The following is a 23,068-nucleotide window of genomic DNA, read 5'->3' as shown; positions in this document are numbered from 1 at the left end:
CCGAAGCATCTAAAAAGTCAAAGACAGAGGAGGTTGGTAAACAAAGGAAGCTAAATTAAGATATGATCGATCGGATGAGTTCTCTGGGAGGTAAGTCTAGAAGGTTGAATACCAATTTGCCAATCTGTGACTAGTTGGAGGATAGGTACAAAGAGATTGGCGATGTATGGACTAGAGTGAGATGATATGAATTGTTCTTGTTCCATTATATAAGGAGAAATGACCCAATGATTATCTATAACCCAAGGAGAATTGGTCTAGGTAAACTCACAATCCCCAATGTGTTTATAAATATGGACTTTCTCAAGCTCATGATTAGAAACTATGATGTTGCCAAAAGATGTATCCTATTGCCCGACGGGACTGCTTTCACTCATTTCACAGTAGAAACAATTCGGGAAGTCTTTGGTTTGGATTCTGAGGTAAAGGTGCCTCTATCTTTTACCAATTTGGAGGAGGAATATAGAAATATGGGCACCAAATATGAGGGTTGGAATTCGGCATTTCATTAGGTTGAAAAGGGAAGGCTAACAGAGGAGGATGGGCTGCCTTACGATATTAACATTTTCAATAAATATTTCCAATATACCTACATGGTTTGTGGATAGGTGGGAGTAGTTGAGGCTCCAAATGTAGAAAAAATGGGACCGTTGGTTTTGGTAGTTGATATTAGGAGGTATGAGTGAAGAGCATTTGATATCGCTGCATATCTGGTAGACAGATTGCATGAGGGTTTTATGAGCCCGAAGAATAATCTTGATAAGCATTTCAACCATTAACCTCTGCTAATGTGTTTAATATTGTTTTATGGTAAATTGAGAGGATTGTGGCTAGAGGGTTTGAAAGTAAACCAGTTTGGAAAGGACGAACAAGAGCAACTTGTGCAGCTATGGGTTTCCTTATGGCATTATAGATACATGAATTCCCATTATGTGATGTTTGAAGAAATTTTTGTCAAACCGTTGTTCAAGATGTACAATGAAACTGTTGGAGGATCCTTTTCAGAAACCATTAAGAAGTTTCTTTGACCATTGAAGCACCATAACACCAAAGTCAATCATAATTGGGGTGATTCATTTTCATGTGCCAATTTCAATTTTGTTAGGGTTTTTGGTTTTCAGGGTTCACCATATGTATTACTTAAACCAACACCTGATCATATTGCATTTTTAGAAATTGTTAGGCAGCTTAGTGTTTCTAATGCTTGTCATTTTGGGGGTGCACGTAAGGTGACCTTTTTGCCAAGGACTTTAGAGTTTGGAGATTTTAGGATTGTGTCAACTAGGACTTATGAAGCCATTGACAAAAGGTTAGCAGACGAATACAATGTGTTGTTATGCATACCTAGGAAGAATTATGATCCTAAGGGATATATAAACATGTACAAGAAAAGGCAGGCCCTAAGTGGTTATATTCATTTTATTGATGATATGGAAGATCTGTGCAAAAATAAGGAGGTGGAAGAATTGGCTAATGTGATGGAAGATTTGGAGAAAAGGTTACAACAAAAAAAACAAAGACTAGAGGACATCCAAGGTCAAGAAGAGGAACGCGTGACTCGGGGGAGAATGAAGTTGTATCAAAATTATAGGTACCTAATAGAGAAGAGGATCCTGATGCACAGGACAAATTAATTTCAATCTTGAATGTAAAAGTAGATGATAGGATGATTGAGAACACATCTTTTGTATCAAATGATCAATTCATAAAATCTAAGGAGTTGAGATCATTCTTGTATCATTTCAAAGGTAAGAAATTAAGGGAAGAAATGCCAAATATTACTCCTAAGAATGAAGCAAAAATGAATTGGAGGTTGAAGGAAGACATAAATATAGAAGTTGAGAATATGACCGCATAGAAGGGGAGGCAATTACTAGCAGAGGTTGGTATAATTGTGTTTCTAGGATGGGACCTGAGTGCCTCATTTATTTTTTATTCTTTGCTGCACTCAGACAATAGGGATATGAAATTGGATATGCAAGGAGTAAAAGATATTTTTATTGGATCAAGGTATGATCCAAATGAGGAAGAAATATTGCTATGGGCCCTATACCCTCCCAATAAGAGACCTAAGATAATAGATGTAAATAAGGCTTTTAGATATATGATGAGGTTGAATGTTGCAGAGGTGAATCCTATGGTCATTGCAAATATAGGGATTGACATTTCCAGATTCAAGAAGGCTCTGTTGAAATGGGAACTTGTTGAAAAGAATAAATACAAAGCATTGTATGAAGAAGTTTTGAAAAGAGGAGGACATCTAGTACGACAAATCACTGATTCTAGTGCCCTATGGAAAAGCATGTTTGAGAAGCAAGCCTTGGAATAGAATAAGATGAAGAAGCAAATGAAAACTATCAGAATGGATGTTGCTTGTGTGTTCCTAACAATGAGATATAAAAATTTAGAAAACATTTTGGATGAGTTATGGGGTGTGTATCAAAAGAAGATGGATAATTTGATTTCTAACCAAAGGATTCATGACAGACTAAATTTGTTATTACATGATAAGTCATTGAAAGCAAATACTACCAAGAGGATAACAAAATTAATTGAAATTCATGAGAAGTACACCAAAGAGTTGAAGGAAGAGTAATAGGAGTGCCAAGAGGTTTTGTTGAATGAAATTCCTAGTTTCATTCATGACATAGGGATTATCAAGGATAAGAGTGCATGGATCTTAGAATGTAAGGTTTTACTTAGTGCATCTCTTAGTATCGCCCAAGCAGATACCCTAGATATGAATGAAATAGTTGACTAGTTAGAGAACCTGATAAGATGGAGATGGTGCTCAGGGATACTATTTTTAATGCAGTTAGATATAAAGATGAAGGTTAATTGAAACACATCAATAAATGTGGGAAGAGGTTGGATCCAAAGAATTAAAGTTTCTCTCATGCTTTTATAATTTCCTTATGTTATCTTAGTAGTTAAATAGTTAGGTGTTAGGTTTTAGTTAGATTTTAGTTTAGCATAATGAAAGGGTGTGTCCATTCATCTATGTCTATTGATTCACCTACTTATAGTGAGTCATTTTGTATGTAAAAAATATCTAGGATTCTTGGAATAATTACCAAAAAGAAACAATAACTTCTGCTCATAAGGGTTGTAAGTTATATATATCAGGGAAGTCTATAGGAACAAGAATCATCGTTTTGTGCAAAACAAACTGCAATGGAGCATCTTCAGGTGCACCTTATGTATGCAATTATTTACTAAGGATTAATATAGAAGGTTCACTGTTTCTTTTCTAAATATTGTCTATACTTTTGTGGTGATGAGTTATCTTTATCCTCTTGATAAATCTGTCATTTGATTTGCTATGATGTGCCATCACATGTTGTTGCATTAAATATGTGATTGGGTTTTCATTGTTTGTGTAACACATACTAAAACCTTCATAGTTGATAATTAATATTGTCTATGGATTTGATAACATCTCTTATCCACAAAGTGTCATAAATATCCCTCGATACAGGCATTGGTTTGTTGTTCATCTTTTAAGGTCTTGGTTTGTTATGCATTTAAGGTCCTTAATGAAGAAGACATTCTTGCCAAATCCTATATGAATTGATCTTTGCATATTTCTTTTAAACCCTGAAAGCATTTTATTCTCAAAATACAATCATAATCATTTTCATTTTTTTTCAAAAGGCATTCAGTCAAAGCACATAGTAGAGTATAATTGCAAAATAATCATTTGCCAATTTTTCATTTGCTAACCATAAAGTTTAAATCCACTCTAAATAACCTCTTAGTTATTTAGAGAGAAAGGTATACCCACCTAGGTTGAGTGAAACCTTAAGTGTAGAGGGATTTGGTCTTCCACCATCCCTGTTCATTGGCCAAAGCTAATTGGAATAGTTGAGGATTTGGGAAACCCTTAAGATTTCCAATCTATGGTTTTGGGAACCAAGAGATTATATAATTAATTTTATTTCTTAAAATTTATTAAATATCTCATATATTTGTAAAGTGGAAAAATATCGAACCCTAGTTGTTCTCCCCTCCCCAACTCCAAGGAGAGAGAAGGGGGAGTCACTAGGGTTGATGATTTTCACTTAGGAGAGACTTTACATTCAAAAGAGGGCTTGAAACCCACAAGATCCAATCCCACACAATGCAAGATTGGATTCTATATGAGTTTCAAGGGTTGTGATAGCAAGGATACCCTCTTTTGTAAAGAAATGTAGATAGAATGATTGAACTAAGAATGCATGTAAAGTAGGAAAGATTCACTTATAAATAGAGATAGGAATATGATATGCAGCTACGGACCTGGAATTAGCAGTAAAATGTCGAGACGGTGCTGTTTTGCAAATTTGAGCGAAAGTTGACAGGACGATGGCGCCCGGCATGCACACGGTCCTCCGAAAAATCCGCGAAACGAAGGGGGATCTGTTCGTCTCTGCACAAGGATTCCAGATCTTTAATTATAGTCGCGTACCTGCAACCTACACATAGAAAAGAGAGGACGATTGGGGGTTAGGGATGAGGGGTTTGCCTTTAGGTCAAACCCCAGTTTTGGAATTAACCAAGAAATGAGAAATTGCTGTAAATGTAAATGATTGTAATGTAAAACAAGTACTAGTACCTTGTTGTAAGAATGTTTGTATTCTTACATGCGAAGGTGTAGATGTTGTTGTATGTTGTATGTTGTATGTGACATGTGATCTCCTCTTCAATGGTTGAATCCTTGTCTTGAATGCAACACTTAGCCTTGAATGGAGACTTAGAATTATCAATTGCTTGAAGGAATACTTGAATATCATTTCCACGTCTTGTACATATCTATCCTTCTTTTTCTAAATCGGAGAGGAAATGTAGTTTATATACTTGTCAATTAGGGTTAAAAGACTGATTTTTCTGACCTTGGGCCGACCAGGAAGTACTATTTTCCAAATTGCAAACATAAAGACCCGAAGCCCCATAGGAGACCGGGCCCAAAATAGGGCCAGGGACCAGGGCGCTGGGCGCCATGGTCCTAGGGGACAAGGGCACTGGGCACGCTAGTCCTGAAGGACCAGGGCCTTGGGCGCCATGGTCCCACCTCCAGGGACAGCAAGGTGCAAGGAGGATCAGGCCAGGGTGCTTGAAAAATGCAGTTTTTGGTGTCATAAATAGGTTTCGGGGTCTCCATTCAGGTTCCGTGTTGCATCGCCATCATGAAGACCCAAATGCAGTCGAAATTGCAAGTGTCACAATTTTAGGACACTAAATTTAGCCCCCACTTTAGCGAGAGTATAAGCGTACGCTCATACTTCCGGTAAAGTACAAGGAAACAACATTGAAAAACTTTCACCACGTCAAGGAGGCAAGATACACTAAGCCACCAGTGGACTAAGGATCTTACGACTTTGATTGACAAAGTAAAAGGGAAGATCACGAGGGAGAACCATGACTGTCAGTAGTAAGGTTCCCTCACTATGAGTCATGCAAGAAAGATATAAAAAAATTTCAAGGCAAAGCTAAATTTGTCAAGAAATTTTCAAGTATCTTGAAAAGATATGAACGGGATGTATGCCCCCCTACGTTAAAGCGATCGCACATGCCTCACTGGGGGTGATTGCTTTAAGATAGTGATACATATAAGAAATGAGAAAGGAGCACGTTATCACAAGGATTTAGCCCCCAAGTGTGAGATAAGCCCAAGGATAATAGACACAAAACACAAAGCACAAGGTGACTTCGCTTTCCTCGGGGTTAGTATGCTGTATGATAATTCATTTATATCATATGTATGTATGCATAATTGTTCTTCATTCCCCAATCAAGGAAAGGTCACCTAGAAGAAGGGAACACATGTGTCTTTTGAGTCAACATGAGAGAGACCAAAAGAGATCTCAATGTTTTGCATCGTCCTCAAGTAGACAACACCAAGGACAACAAATAGAAGAATGAGAGTAACACATAGAAGAAGTAACAAAAGAGAGGAGGAGAGAGTCTGCTATGCCAATGAACTAGTCTAGCATGTCATCTACCCCCCGATCTTGCTGATCAATGTTTTGGGAAGGTAGGAAACACGGTAGAGGAGGAACATCCAACACAGCAGATGGAGCTATCACAAGATCCAAACAAGGGCTATGTTCATGTTTCAAGCCACGTTGTTTTTGTCTAGGAGCTAGGATAAGTGCTTTAGAAAATTCATTAGATAGATGGTTATTAACATCAACATATTCATATTCACTATCAGAAGCAAGAGAAGTAGCATTTTCATCATGAATGACAATTTCATCTTGTAGCATCGTAAATTGTACGCACTTGCTAGGGTGGTACAATTTCACACCTAGTTTAGCACCCGCCTTGGCGCATTTTGCATTTTGCATTACATTTCCCCTTTAGCACTTAATTAATTAAATTAATTAGGTCTAAGGTTCTATTTTATCATCTCCCATATCATAAAGTTGGGCCCTTTCATTAAAGTGTGCCCTTTTCATTTTATTCCTCCTATACATCATTTAATCAAAAACCCTAATTAGGTCCTATTTTGAACTTGGGGGCTTGATTTCTGGGGTCAAAACATCTCGAAATCACCTGTAACTTTGGGATTCTCTCTAAAATCATCATATCCGACAGTCCTGAAAATTTGGTGAAAAGTTGTCAGGACCATGGCACCCGGAGTGCAACATGGTCCCGGACATTTTTCCCGAAATTTTAGGAGCGCGATCCAATCATAAAATAAAGCTTAACCCCAAGAAATTGGTGGGAGATTCAATCTCTAAGTCAGCCTAAAGTTGAAATTAAGACCTAGGGTTTCATACATAAGAGCTCTCTTTCTTCATTTGAAAGGATCCGAATTTTGGCTTTCGAGGACCTTCTATGCAGCGAAAGAGTAGATCTTTGAAGACTTCAACAACATTCAACATCCATCCATCAAGCATTCATCAATTTCATTCATTTAGGGCTTGGGAGACATTGAAGAACAATAGGAGATTACCGACTAAAGATTGGCTTGTACTCCTCCCTTGAGGGTTGGGTATGATTTCATGTTGTTTTCATGTCTTTGCATAAGCTTCAATATATCCTTTATTCATGCTTTAGATCACTTTGCATCTTGATTTAGAGCATTTACATTATCATTTACAAGCAATTAGGGTTTACTTTCTAGGTTGCTCTAGTTTGCTTTCTTGCATTTAAGGACCTTGCACACACACTAGGTCTGCACACACAATACATTTTACAATACAACTTGGCTATTTGTGGAGGTGGAAATCACCAAAGTGGGGTTTTGACTAAGGCAAAACCCTATATAGCCGCCCACCACACCTTTTCAGATATAAGTGCAGGTTTCGGAATCCGGACGACGCCGCAAGTTACAGATCCGAAAGAAGCAGATAGAGACCGAACTTCACACCAAATCTCAGAGCAAAAGACTAGGACAGGGGCGTGGGGTGCCCTAGTCCTGCCAGGATAGGGGTGCTGGGTGCCCTGGTCCCTAGGATAGGGGTGTTTGGCACCCTAGTCCTTTTGACAGCAGTTTTCAGCATTTTTGACAGCTTGGCAAAACAGCAGTTTTCGGAGCAGTTTTAGGGGCAGAATCAGGACAGTGGAGCCCGCGCCCCCGTCCCGAACATTTTCAGTCAGATTTTAACTTCGGGTACGCATTTACATTCTTGTCTTGTCCTTGTGTTTACAACTTTCCACTATTTAAGTTCAATTCTGCAATCTTGTTATTAGTTCATACTTGCACTTTGGGGTTAGGGATTGAACTTGCATCATTCTATCTATCATTTACAACAAAGGAATAGAAATTGTAATAGGTAGCCCATGGCTCTTTCTTCCACAAGGAGAAGTAGCCAATTGTGTGATACCTCTAGGCTCTTTCGTATTCCACAAGTGTGTGGTTGAAAGTGGGATTAGGGCATGCTTGCTTGGTGTCACTTTTTCTCCCACACACATCTATACCATCATCAAGATTTATAAAAATAGGATCTTTAACTCGCACAGGATCAAGACCATCATGCATCTTATGTTTAGGAGATTTTGGCTCAATCGTTGGCTGAGGAGAAAATGGAATAATATTGGCTGAAGGTGTTTTTGGGGATTGCAAGGTTTGAGAAGCAGCTGCCTGAGCTCTAAGACAATGCTTTCGTCGACGTTCACGTGCAGAATGATTTCGTCTAGTCTTAATAGGAAGTTACGAAGATTGAGGAGGAGGAATGTTCTCATCCTTATCACTGGGGTGTTTAGGTTGTGGTCTCTTAGGTTGAATAATAGGAGAAGAGGAAGGTCTCTTCTCTCCATAAGAGGAAGGAGGAGGAACTGCTCCATATAAGGGAGGAATATTCGGTTTAGGAAGGAGACCAAGTCCATCATGACGAGGAGGTATAGGTCTACTTTTGGGAAGTTTATTAATCATAGGCATAGTCTCATCCATAGGGATGGGTTGGGAATCTGCTTGAGGAAAGACATTAGTTTTATCTTTCAAAGGAAGAACTTCCTTCTCAAGAATGATAGGAATATCAAGTTTGGGTGTTCTAGGTTCACTTAGAGATAGGATCATATCTTTTTTCCACTTTTGATAAGATTTGAAAAGATGATCACTTCGCGGTGGAAGAGATTGGAATTGTTTAGGCCAAAAGTAATCAATAGGAACGCTAGAAGTTCTTTCAGCTGGTTTAAAGAGACTATGATTGACAGTAACAATTTCACCATTATGGGGAAATTTCAAACACTTGTGAATAGGAGAAGCAATAGCTTTCATGGAAGATAGCCAAGGATAGCCTAGCTTCACACAAAATTATTTAGATGATGGAATAATAGCAAAGTCCACATCAAGGGATTTGTTATGGACCTCAATAGGTAATGTAATAGAACCAATTGTAGGAGAAGAAAATGCATCAAATAGTTTCACAACCACATTTGTTTCATCATAAATCAGTTGATTCAATTGCAAAGTAGAAAGGAATTCTTCAGTAATGATATTAACCATACAAGAAGGATCAATAAGCACTCCACGGCAAGGTGTATTCTTGAATTTTGCAACTATATATAAAGGACCATCAGGTGCCCTGATAGTCTCACTAGAATCAAAAGTGATGGAAGGTTCTTTAGGGATTTTCTGCTGCTCTACAAAGCTAATCACATTCGGAGTCATAGACACAAGATCATCAAGTGAGAAAGAGGAATCATTAGTATCAATCGCATTAGAGGTATGAGAAGGTAATGGATCAGTAAAAATCTTAAGATTTTGGTTAGGAGGAGCTACAGATGTGTTGCCTTTATCATTCACTCCAGAAACAGAAATAGTATTATTATCAATCAAATCTTGAATTTTACCCTTTAAAGCAAAACATTTTTCAGTATCATGCCCAGGATGATGATGAAATTGACAAAAAGATTTGTTATCAAAATAGGGTGAATTAATCTTTGCAGGATCTATTTGCTTTATAGGAGGAAGAGTAAGCACATTTTGTTCCAATAACTTATTCATAATACTATGCAATGATTCATTCAAAGGAGTAAACTTTCTTTCTTTCTGGAAAAACTTAGAAATAGGAGGCACACCTGATGCTGCATTCACATTGTTGTTGATGATGTTTTCATTGAATTTAATGGACTCTCGGTTCGGTTTAAACTCCCCAAATGGTTGTTGACTACTATCACCCTTATCACTCGGAGCCATAGGATTTGCTTGTTCCATTTGACTCATAGTCAGTTGATAATGGTGAAGAGTTGCACACAACTATTGGAAAGAAGTAAACTCAGAAAATAGAAGTTTTTCTCTAATATCTTTTTGTAAATTAGAAATAAAGATTCTTTGAATATCATTGTCAGGCACTGGAAAAGAAATTTGAGCATACAAATGCTTATATCTACCAATGAAATCAGTCACTTTTTCTTTAACACCTTGTTTGCAATGCATTAAATCAATCAAAGTAACTTTGGGACTTATATTGTTTTGAAATTGTTGAATAAAAGCATTTGCAAGTTGTTCGAAAGAAGAAATAGAATAGGAAGACAATGAGCAATACCATTGTAGGGCTTTGTCTCTTAATGTTCTAGTAAACAGTTTTGCAAGCAGCCTTTGGTCATAAGAAAAATCAGTACATATTGTTTGAAAGGTCTTAACATGTGTTAGAGGATCACCCTTACCATTATAAAGCTCCAAATGCAGAATTTCAACATGTTTAGTGGGGATAGCTCGAACAACGTCAAGAGAAAGTGGGCTCGCAACATCAAATGTGGGCACACTAAACTTAGATTGATTCATAGAGGCAATTTGTTGCTGTAAGGAAGAGACAGTTTGTGCAAGATTATTAATGGTCGCTTTAGTCGAAGAGTTCATATTAGACGTGTTAGATTGTGATGGAGGTGTTATGTTATTGAAAGAAGGTAGAGAGTAAGGTGGTGGGACTCTATGATAGTTAGTCATAGGAGATGATTGGAAAGGAGGAACACTACAAGGAGGAATGGAAAACGAATTGCCCCCTTGCGTCATGTTCATTTGTGGTGATATAATAGGAACACTTATTGAAGGAATGAATGAAGAAGTCGAATTGAATGAAGGAAGAGGGTTAATTGAAGAAGAAGGATTGCCCCCATGACTAGTGATCATAGGAGGAATGTCTTGTATTGAAGTAGTCATTATGTTTGATGTAAAAGTAGGTATACTAGCAATAGAAGTCGTCAAAGGAATAGAATGATTGTCTTGAGTAGGAGGTTGTGTATAACCCAAAGTTTTAGAACAACTCTTCATAGGCATCACATTTGAATCCACAATGTGTGCAATACCACACAAAATATCTATTCCATTCTTATCACTTTGAAGCGTACGTTTGAAACCCTCAATTAAAGGAAGAGCTTGACTATCAGGGTATTCTTGAGACATCCATTGTCGAAAATCATCAAATTGGTTATCCAATTTCAAAAGTTGTTCTACAGAAACCTCATGGAGAGCTTCTTCATCATTAAGAGGATTAGAGGAATTACCCATGTCCTCATTACATAGGCCATTCAAATTAGGTTCCATCTCCTCAGTAATTACACCTTGGAAAGACTTAATTCTAAGGCTTTGTCTAACGGGAATAGTGTAAGTAGGACTTATTGTTGTAAAACTCATGCACTAAAGAAAGAGAGAAGATTTTGAATTTTAGAGGTAGCAAATTTCAATAAAACCAGCCAATCTCCTAGATTTAAGCTGTTAAATGCAATCGGGACAATCTCTCAAAATTTCAGAAAAAATGTCTGGGACCGTGGCGAACGGAGTGCACACGGTCCTCGCAACTTTTTTCAAAATTTTCAGGGATGAAAGTTATGATTATTTTAAAGCTAATCTGAAAAAATTGAGTGATTTTACGATCTGTAGATGGGCCAAATTAAAATTGCAATCTCAAAATTGAACCCTACCAAGATTGTTGAAAAATGTAAAATTTGAATTTTGAAAAGAGAGGGAAACTGAAATTTTGAATTTTATGATTTTAGAGGGAATGTTGAAAGCAATGCAAGTTTTGAAATTTAAAAGTTGACTCGATTTCATGCAGAATTTGACTAAAACACTGAAATTTCGAATGAATGCTAACACACTTTTCAGATTTAGGACAGCAAGAAACACAATTTTGACACAAATTTCAATTTCAACAATTTTTGAATGATTAGAAGCCTCAATCCAAGCAATCGCTAGACCAACTTTGACTTTAATTTTGAAGATGTTAAAATTGATAAAATCAGCCAAAATTCTGGATTTTAGCAGAAAAATACAATAAGATCTAGCTCCCGAAATTTCAGAAAAAATGTCGGGGACGATGGCGCTCGGGGTGCACACGGTCCTCGCAACTTTATCCAAATTTTCAGGGATGAAAGATATTGTGATTTTTTTGTGGAATCCAAAGTTACAACCGATTTGGAGGTGTTTTGATCAGTGAAATTATCAGTCAAAGGTTGAATCAAGAAGGTCTTAAAAATTAGGGTTTTGACATTTAACCACTTAATTTTTAGAATTAAAGCACAAATATGAATTGACAATTTGCAATAGAAGGGTAGATCTAACACAAGCATGAACAATTAAACATTTCACAAGTTTAATTACTTAAAAAGAAAATTTTAGGGTTTTTATGGAATCAACCTCTAAAATTTGCAAAAGATCAAAACATGGAAATATAATTAGGAAAGCAAAATTTTCAGATCTAACCATGAATAATCAGAATGAGGATGTTCACATCGGGTTCACCAAAATGTAAAGTGGAAAAATATCGAACCCTAGTTGTTCTCCCCTCCCCAACTCCAAGGAGAGAGAAGGGGGAGTCACTAGGGTTGATGGTTTTCACTTAGGAGAGACTTTACATTCAAAAGAGGGGTTGAAACCCACAAGATCCAATCCCACGCAATGCAAGATTGGATTCTATATGAGTTTCAAGGGTTGTGATAGCAAGGATACCCTCTTTTGTAAAGAAATGTAGATAGAATGATTGAACTAAGAATGCATGTAAAGTAGGAAAGATTCACTTATAAACAGAGATAGGAGTATGATATGCAGCTACGGACCTGGAATTAGCAATAAAATGTCGAGACGGTGCTGTTCTGCAAATTTGAGCGAAAGTTGATGGGATGATGGCGGTCGGCATGCACACGGTCCTCCGAAAAATCCGTGAAACGAAGGGGGATCTGTTCATCTCTGCACAAGGATTCCAGATCTTCAATTACAGTCGCGTACCTACAACCTACACACAGAAAAGAGAGGATGATTGGGGGTTAGGGATGAGGGGTTTGCCTTTAGGTCAAACCCCGATTTTGGAATTAACCAAGAAATGAGAAATTGCTGTAAATGTAAATGATTGTAATGTAAAACAAGTACTAGTACCTTGTTGTAAGAATGTTTGTATTCTTACATGCGAAGGTGTAGATGTTGTTGTATGTTGTATGTTGTATGTGACATGTGATCTCCTCTTCAATGGTTGAATCCTTGTCTTGAATGCAACACTTAGCCTTGAATGGAGACTTAGAATTATCAATTGCTTGAAGGAATGCTTGAATGCTTGAATGCTTGAATGCTTGAATATCGTTTCCACGTCTTGTACATATCTATCCTTCTTTTTCTAAATGGGAGAGGAAATGTAGTTTATATACTTGTCAATTAGGGTTAAAAGACTGATTTTTCCGACCTTGGGCCGACCAGGAAGTACTATTTTCCAAATTGCAAACATAAAGACCCAAAGCCCCATAGGAGACCGGGCCCAAAATAGGGCCAGGGACCAGGGCGCTGGGCGCCATGGTCCTGGGGGACCAGGGAACTGGGTGCCCTAGTCCTGAAGGACTAGGGCACTGGGCACCATGGTCCCACCTCCAGGGACAGCAGGGTGCAAGGAGGATCAGGCTAGGGTGCTTGAAAAATGCAGTTTTTGGTGTCATAAACAGGTTTCGGGGTCTCCATTCAGGTTCCGTGTTGCATTTCCATCATGAAGACCCAAATGTAGTCGAAATTGCAAGTGTCCCAATTTTAGGACGCTACAATATTAAAGAGCTGCATGCCCGGACATACAAACATCTTCAAAACCAATTTGATTGCTAGAGCAAAATTTCTATTTCAATCCCCTAGTTAAGATTTCATTAGTCTTATAATTGGTTTCAAATAGACAAACCGAAAGGAAGGTTTGGAGACTCAATAAAATTGCTTAGAGAGTCATAATCTTGGTGGTATTTGTAAGGAAGTAAAGTAGCGGAAACAACTTCCTACACTAACCTTGAGAGGAGGGTAATGCAAAACTTTTTCAGATCATTACAATAGTTACAGAAAATAGAAATAGATATAATAGCAATCATACCACAACACAATGATTTACGTGGGGAAAACCCTTTCGGGAGAAAAACCCCACCCTCCAAAAGCAGCTCAATATTTTATTCAGCAATCAAAAACAGATTACAAAATACTTGCAGAGCAAGCTCTTCGCAGGAGTAGCACTAATCAGAGATTCAGAGGCAACTCAATAGCCATAAGACTCTTACACACAACCTCTATCTCACACACCTCATAAATAGGAGATACAATACAAGAAACCGTCAAACGGTATTACAAAACCATGGGCTAAAACCACCCAATAAGGTGTAGCCGACCTTATCTCCCTTCTATGACATGTTAAAGCACGCATCAACACATGTCGCTCCCTTTTACAGCTCATTTATGTATTCGATACAAATTATTTTTCCTATTTCAGGAGTACAAACTTCCGGAGGCCATAACTTGAGAACCGGGTGTCCGATTGACGAACCGTTTGAAGCGCCGGAAAGCTCGCGAAGTGCTCTATCACCTCGTAACCAGCTTTGCTGGTTACGGCAACTTTTCAGGGCATTTCGGAGCCTCTAAAGTCCCCAAAATTAAGTTTAAACATTTTATTGCTCCCCTCCAAGACGAAAACTTTAATATCTTCAAAACTAGCTGTGACCTTGCGACGCAACTTTACCGGAATGCTTATCTAGCCAACCAGAAGCTTCAGGGAGAGTTTCGCACCATTTCGTGCTCAAATAAAAACTTACTATAAATAGTAACCTCGCATAAATGCAAGGTTGAGACACCATTTTTCCCAACAAATCTCCCACTTGTCAAACACCTTGCATGAGCAGAAGGGAATGTCAACACAATGAATCAATTGCTAGGGGCCATAAGGCCCATAGACTCTAAAGACCATCTGAACTTCTCTGTGCTCACAGCCTTAGTTAAAGCATCTGCAACATTCATCAAAGTGTCCACCTTAACCAGCTTCACCCTACCATCTTCGACCATATCTCTAACAAAATGATACTGAACATCAATATGTTTGGTCCGGGCATGAAATGTCGGGTTCTTAGCTAGGCTAATTGCACTCTGACTGTCACAGTAAACTGTCACTGTACCTTGTTTTATTCCAATATCCGAACAGAGTCTCTTAAGCCAAATGGCCTCTTTACAAGCATGAGTAGCTGCCATATACTCTGCTTCAGTAGTGGATAAAGCAACCACAGCCTGTCGCTTACTCATCCAACTAATTGCACCACCAAACAAAGTAAACACATAAGCACTGGTGGATCTTCTGCTATCAATATCACCTGCCCAATCTGAATCTACATAACCATGGATATCAAGGGAAGTCATGTCTCCAACTAAATTACCATGATAACACAAAGAATACTCTGAAGTACCCTTCAAATATCTGAAGACTCTTTTGACTGCATCCCAATGAACTCTACCAGGATTAGACATATATCTAGAAAGTACTCCCACTGCTTGGGCAATATCTGGTCTAGTACAGACCATAGCATACATCAAACTTCCAACTGCACTCTGGTAAGGCACTCTGCTCATGTCTTCCATCTCCAATGGGGATGTAGGACAATCTGAAACAGATAGTTTCGTTCCAACTGTAAAAGGAACACTCAATGGTCTACAATTCTGCATGTTGAACCTCTGTAACACTGAATTCACATACTTACTCTGGCCTAGCCATAGCTTTCTATTTGCCCTATCTCTTCTAATTTCCATCCCAATAATGTGCTTTGCTGCACCAAGATCTTTCATTTCAAATTTAGCAGCGAGCTGAGACTTCAGTTCTGAAATCATACCTTTCCCTTTACCAATGAATAACATATCATCAACATACAATGCAATGAATAAGAAATGATCACCATAAGATTTATAATAAACACAGTGATCTGATTTAGAACGTTCAAATCCCAAACTCAACACATATGTATCAAATTTCTGGTACCACATCCTAGGACTTTGTTTGAGGCCATACAAAGATTTCTTCAATTTACAGACCAAATTACTTTTGCCTTTCACCACATAGTGCTCCGGCTGTGTCATATAAATATCTTCCTCCAAATCACCATGAAGGAAAGCAGTTTTCACATCCATTTGCTCAACCTCTAAATCATAAGCAGTAGCAATAGAAAGCAAAAATCTAATGGATGTCATTTTTGCAACAGGAGAAAATATCTCACCGTAATCAACACCCTCAACCTGAGAGTAGCCTTTTGCAACCAACCTTGCTTTATACTTCTCAATGCTTCCATCTGAACCAATCTTTTTCTTGAACACCCATTTACAACCAACAGGTTTTCGTCCTTCAGGCAATGGTACAAGATCCCATGTATCATTCTTTTTCAAAGCTGCCATTTCTTCCTCCATAGCAATCTTCCAGGATTCTGCATCATTCATACCTAATGCCTCTTCTACAGATTTCGGTTCATCCACACTAGTATTCAGAGCAAAAATACATCTCCAATCATCAGGTGAATACCTTTCAGGTGGTTGTCTATGTCTTGTAGACCTTCGAACAAGCTGAGTTGGAGGTTCTTCCTCCTCTTCTGAAGATTCAGAGCTAGACGAGCTCTCCTCAAATTCTTGCCTATCTAGGGGTCTTGATTCAACTCTTTCAGGTGTAGAAGGAAGTTGAATCACATCTTCTTTTTTAGTCTGTTCTGGCTGCAATGTAACAGAAGGAGACTTAATTTCTCTAAAAATAACACTTCTACTGTGAATTACCTTTTGTGCAACAGGGTCCCAAAGCTTGTATCCTTTCACACCATAACTATACCCGATGAAGATACATTTCACAGCCTTGTTCTCCAACTTTGTTCGCTTCTCCTTTGGCACATGTGCATATGCCTCGCAACCAAAAACTCTAAGATGTCTCAATGAAGGCTTGTGACCTGACCATGCTTCCATAGGCGTTTTATCAACAAGAGCTGATGTAGGAGACCTGTTAATTAGGTAGCAAGCAGTGGCAACAGCTTCAGCCCAAAACTTTTGTTCAAGACCAGCACCACTCAACATTCTCCTAGCCTTTTCCATCAGTGTCCTGTTCATTCTTTCTGCAACTCCATTCTGCTGTGGAGAATACGGAGTTGTCTTCTGCCTGTTAATTCCACAGTCTTTACAGAATCTATCAAAATCATTAGAGCAAAACTCACCGCCATTATCAGTTCTCAAACATTTTATTTTCTTTTCAGTCTGCAACTCAACCATTGCTTTAAATTCTTTAAAACGACTAAAAACTTCAGATTTACTCTTTAGAAAATAAACCCATGTCCTTCTACTAAAATCATCAATAAATGAAACATAATATGTGGATTTTCCAATCGAAGAGACATCTACTGGACCAAACACATCAGAATGGATAAGATCCAAAATGCCACAAGTTTTATGAGAACTCGAGTAAAACTAAACGCGGTTTTATTTTCCATAAATGCAATGCTCACAGAAATCAAAGTCAAGGTTACAATCATTCAAACCTTCTACAAGGTTTTTATTTTTCAAGGTCCTTAGACCCTTTTCTCCAATGTGGCCAAGTCTCTGGTGCCATAACATAGTCTTCTCTGCAGGTAACTTTGCTTCAGATGAAAGAGCACCCTTAGGTACCCAAAAACCATTTCCATCTGCTGAAGGTGAAACCTTCAAATCTTCTAGTGAAGTATCCGCAGATTTGCTTTTTACAGAAGTGCTATTACACTCAACAGTGTATGCTTCAAGCTTATACAAAGTGCCAAACCTAACACCTCTAGCAACTACCATAGCACCCTTAATCATCTTACATCCTGTTTCAGAAAAGACTACCTGCACACCCGCATCTATCAGTTTGCTCACAGATAACAGGTTTCGTTTTAATCCAGGGATATGCAGCACACCATTAATCCCTTTTATTCTACCATCAAAAAACCTGATTCTAACCTTACCTCGACCAACAATGTCTAGAGGTGAATCATCACCCAAGTACACCTTACCTCCATTAAATCCTTCATATTCAGAAAACCAATCTCTATTGGAAGTCATATGAAAAGATGCACCTGAGTCAATTAGCCAGGCATCATTACCTGCATGAGTCGCCAAAGCCGCAATAAATGCATCGCCATCTTCCTTGTCGGACTCAGAATCAGAATAGAACTTTTTCTTTTTCTTCTTCTTTTCTTCTTTGCAGTCCTTACGGATGTGACCCGGTTTACCGCAATTCTAGCAAATGACTTTGGACTTTCCAGGAGATTTCGATCTCCCTTTGGATTTGGACTTGCCGCGCTTCTCATTCTTCTTGCCTTTCTCCTTAGGTCTTCCACGAACGGTTAGGGCTTCCTTTGAACTGATGGATACCTTTCTTCGCATCTCTTCACCGAGTAGGGCACCCACCACGTCTTCAGATTTCAAAACAACAGAAGTACTACCGATAGCCATAACAAGAGAATCCCACGAATCAGGCAAAGAACAAAGCAAGATCTGACATTTCTCCTCCTCGTCCATCTTAACACCGACGGATACTAATTGAGCCACAATCATATTGAATGCTTCTAGGTGGTCTGCAATTCGTCCACCCTCTTCCATCTTCAAGGAATACAATTTCTTTCTTAAGAAAATTTGATTTAATAAAGATTTCACTTGATACATCTCACCAAGCTTAGTCCATAGCTTCTTTGCAGAGTTTTCTTCATGGACATTGATTAGAACAGAGTCTGCCAGGCACAGTCTGATTAGACCCTTGGCTTTTCGGTCCATAACATCATACTGAGCTGCCGCAGTAGGATCTGAGGGCCTTTGGACATTCGCATCAACAGCATCCCAAAGATCTCGATCTATTAGCAGATCTTCCATCTTCAGCTTCCACATCTCAAAATTACTTCCATTAAATTTCTCCACCTCTATTCTCCCTGACGAACTCGCCATCTGAATATTCCTGCAACAGGATCAAAAAGTGTCTTCTGCACAAGCTCCCACTCAAATCTGGATTAGTTCAAAAAACCCAACTGCCCACAATTGAAACCAAAGGTGATCAGGCTCTGATACCACTTGTAAGGAAGTAAAGTAGCGGAAACAACTTCCTACACTAACCTTGAGAGGAGGGTAATGCAAAAATTTTTCAGATCATTACAATAGTTACAGAAAATAGAAATAGATATAATAGCAATCATACCACAACACAATGATTTACGTGGGGAAAACCCTTTCGGGAGAAAAACCCCACCCTCCAAAAGCAGCTCAATATTTTATTCAGCAATCAAAAACAGATTACAAAATACTTGCAGAGCAAGCTCTTCGCAGGAGTAGCACTAATCAGAGATTCAGAGGCAACTCAATAGCCATAAGACTCTTACACACAACCTCTATCTCACACACCTCATAAATAGGAGATACAATACAAGAAACCGTCAAACGGTATTACAAAACCATGGGCTAAAACCACCCAATAAGGTGTAGCCGACCTTATCTCCCTTCTATGACATGTTAAAGTACGCATCAACACATGTCGCTCCCTTTTACAGCTCATTTATGTATTCGATACAAATTATTTTTCCTATTTCAGGAGTACAAACTTCCGGAGGCCATAACTTGAGAACCGGGTGTCCGATTGACGAACCGTTTGAAGCGCCGGAAAGCTCGCGAAGTGCTCTATCACCTCATAACCCGCTTTGCCGGTTACGGCAACTTTTCAGGGCATTTCGGAGCCTCTAAAGTCCCCAAAATTAAGTTTAAACATTTTATTGCTCCCCTCCAAGACGAAAACTTTAATATCTTCAAAACTAGCTGTGACCTTGCGACGCAACTTTACCGGAATGCTTATCTAGCCAACCAGAAGCTTCAGGGAGAGTTTCGCACCATTTCGTGCTCAAATAAAAACTTACTATAAATAGTAACCTCGCATAAATGCAAGGTTGAGACACCATTTTTCCCAACAGTATTTATTCCTCATAATCAAGTTCCTTTCACTAGTAAAAATAAATATCTATCGCGATTGCTTTTCGAAAAGTTCCATGTTGAAATCTTTTATCCTGTGAAACCCAACCCTCCAAAAAATTTTGTTTTATGATTCTCATCCCAAGCAACTAGGAGAATGCACTTAATTTCTTCTATGAGATTAATTATTTGTTATAAATATTATAATTTGAGTTTAAAATCAATTTGTAAATACAATTTTATGATCAATAGAAAATTATCTCATTTTCTTCTTGTGTTTTCTATTTTACTTTTATTCCCACCTACATGGAAAATAAAATATTGGTCTTTGTGTTTTAGTTAGGTTTTAATGATGTGGTTCTAGAAATTAGGGTTAGGGTTAAATTAAGACAATAAAACCATTAAATGACCTAATTTACCATAACATTAAGGAGATGAATCTAATAGATCTAGCCTTCATAGAACAAGATTTTGATTAGAATATTGGATCTTTCAATACAAGTCTATCCTTCTTGAATTGAATTTATTTGAATTACTTAATATTATGACAAAATAGATGATTATTAAAGTGTTTGGGTGGAAATAGTTAGTGTCAACATACATAGATACCAACCTAGATCTCGGTAAAATAAGATGTTACAAATATGTTCCTTAAAGTTTAGGGTAATTTTTTAGAATTAGGTAGTATTAATTTTCCACGGTCCTCTGAATTTATCATGGTAAAAAGGCGAACATATTTGTCTTTGTGAATTTTGTCGATCCTTTTGAATACAACTCTATTCTTGTTTCTTACACACAAAAAGAAGGGGGAAATTGTTGGGAACAAGGTTTTGCCTAAGTTAAAGCTTAGTTTAGGAATTGACATAGAATGAAATAATGCATATACTCAAATAAATGCTAAATAAATATACCTCAGATCTACGCTTGCTGATGATGATACTTTTCTCTTTGAATCTAATCACAAATGATGTATGAAATGGCATGATAAACAAAAACCCTAATCACACATACATGCTTGCATAAGATTGTTGTATTTTTTCTTCCAGAATGGTTGAAGGATGAATATGCCTCCTTGAAGATCTATGAAAATGCTATATATTGAATGCTTTATAGATGCATGAATACTTTAGTTCAAATGTAGATGGATATTTTGATTGCATGGATACCAAGGACCATACATTGTAACAATTCCCCCCTCAGCATAAGTAGGGTTTGAACCTATGACCTATCTTTGATATCATTTGTTGGGAGTGGTTGTCATTGCACCAAAATATCAATCTGTCAATTCTTGATACAACCAGTAGACTTGTATAATCCACAAGAGGTGGTTAAGCCATGTTGCAAACACTGCTTTTTTTCCATAGAGACCAAGGGTCACACCTTGTAACAAGGACATGCTCAAGTAGGGGCATAAACCAAAGGTGTAAATTGCCCAATTGACAATTTAAGATGCTACATTTAGCCCTCACTTTAGTAGGAGCATGAGCCTATGCAAATACTAATGGTAAAGTAGATGAAATATGAAAGAGAGGAAAAAAAAGAAGTGAGATCACAAAGATATAAGATGCCACTAATTTTGAGGAACCAAGCCTACAATCTTAGGATCTTAGCTCGTAAAATTGCATGCAAGGGCACAGAAAATTAAAAAACCAAAATAATGTGAAAAAAAAGAAAAAAGACACACAATAAAAAAGTTAAAAATCAAAACAAGACCCCAAGTTAGCTAGCCAAAGAGACCTACATATTAAAGTGTCTCAACCACTAATATAATTATTGAATTACCAACACAAGGACATAAGAGATTGCATAGAAGTGCAAGATAAGACATCAAATGAAGAACTACAAATAGAAAATCCTATTAGCCCATGGTGAGAACAAAAGAAAGAGGCATGGATATCACACTATAGTTGTGTTTTTTCTAGGTGATGCATGAGAAGAAGAGAAAGAGAGAGGGGACACAAATACACAACCTAGTTGTTCTTTTTTGGGTGATCCATGTTGGGGAGAAGAGTAGGAATAGTCTTTCTATGTTTTTATAGTTCCACTCATCGTGTTGTGTATGCAATAGTATGGTTTTAAGGGTTGATCATTTTGTATAAGATATTTTTTATTTTGGTTTTAAGCATGCAAAGAACTATGCAAGACATGAAATGAAAATACAAATTTGTGTCTATTTTGGGTAATATCTCATGTAATAGTTTGTCTTCTTTTCTTTCGAGAATGTGCATCCAAATGTAAGGAAAATAGATGTTTGGTTTCAAGAACATCTCATGTAGGAGTTTATTTTCTATAGTTTCAAGAATGTGTACCCTATTTAAGACATATATAAATATTGTGTACATTTTGAGGAATGAACCATCTCTTGTAAGATTTTGTTTTCTTCGGTGGTGAGAATGAACACCTCATTTGAGATATGCAAAAAAAAGTACAATATGGTACAAAGAAAGTGATATGTATGCCCCCCTTAAGATGTCAACATAGCATTATGTTGATGTCTTCGAGAGCTATAAATGAGAATACTTAATTTTAATACCAAGGAGATATCCTTTACATAACAATATTCAGAATTCTAAGCTAAAGAGGTAATTCTTTTACAACAATGGATAAGATAGTTGAAAAAGAGATATCTTGGAACAAGTATAAAAGGAATCCTTGGATGAGAAGAGATATTCTCCAAAAATAAATATACCTCTAAGATGATTTCTTGGATAAATATAACATCTTCTACCAAAATAAGGGAAGGAGAAAAAGAGAACCTACCTTCATCCTATTGTTAGGTAAAAGGATTCTTGATGAAGTATGACACACTTTTGACCCAAATTGAAGGGATTTTTTTAATAATAGATATACATTGCCAAGTGAAGCATAGGTTGTAGTAGAGGAAACACACCTATTGAATGAGAGAGAATCCTTGAGAAACGAAATAAATTGACACAAGAAATGATATCAAATCATAAGAAAATACCAGTCATGGAAAGGAAAAGTAAATCTTTAGAAATGATAAGGAAGATCAATACCCCCCAAGTGTAAGCATAATGAGAATAATTACACAACCTCTAAGGAGATATTATAAATAACTAAATGTATAATATACTCATATGAATAAATTTTCTATTCAATAAAAGACATCAAGATATGAAATATGCAACTATAAAAAAGAGTTAATATTCAAAGAGATAAAGAGAGAAATAAATGAAGGATCATATACCCTTCAAGGAGTGATTACCCATAAGACATGTATCATTTCATGAAAGAAAGGATATAAAGGTATTAAGAATTCAAACCAAAAAGGAAATAGTGAAACCTTAGATAGAGAGAAGAGGTAGGATAATATTCTTCGCCCAAAGTATAGAGGCAAGAATGAATTACATTTGTGCCCCAAGACCATTATTGTAATTGAAATAGAACCACCACTGATGACAAAGAGTGGGTAAGGAG

The sequence above is a fragment of the Cryptomeria japonica genome, chromosome 11, assembly GCF_030272615.1.
Source record: "Cryptomeria japonica chromosome 11, Sugi_1.0, whole genome shotgun sequence".
Lineage (NCBI taxonomy): Eukaryota > Viridiplantae > Streptophyta > Pinopsida > Cupressales > Cupressaceae > Cryptomeria > Cryptomeria japonica.
The sequence above is the reverse complement of the archived record's forward strand: the minus strand, read 5'-3'. Positions refer to the sequence as shown.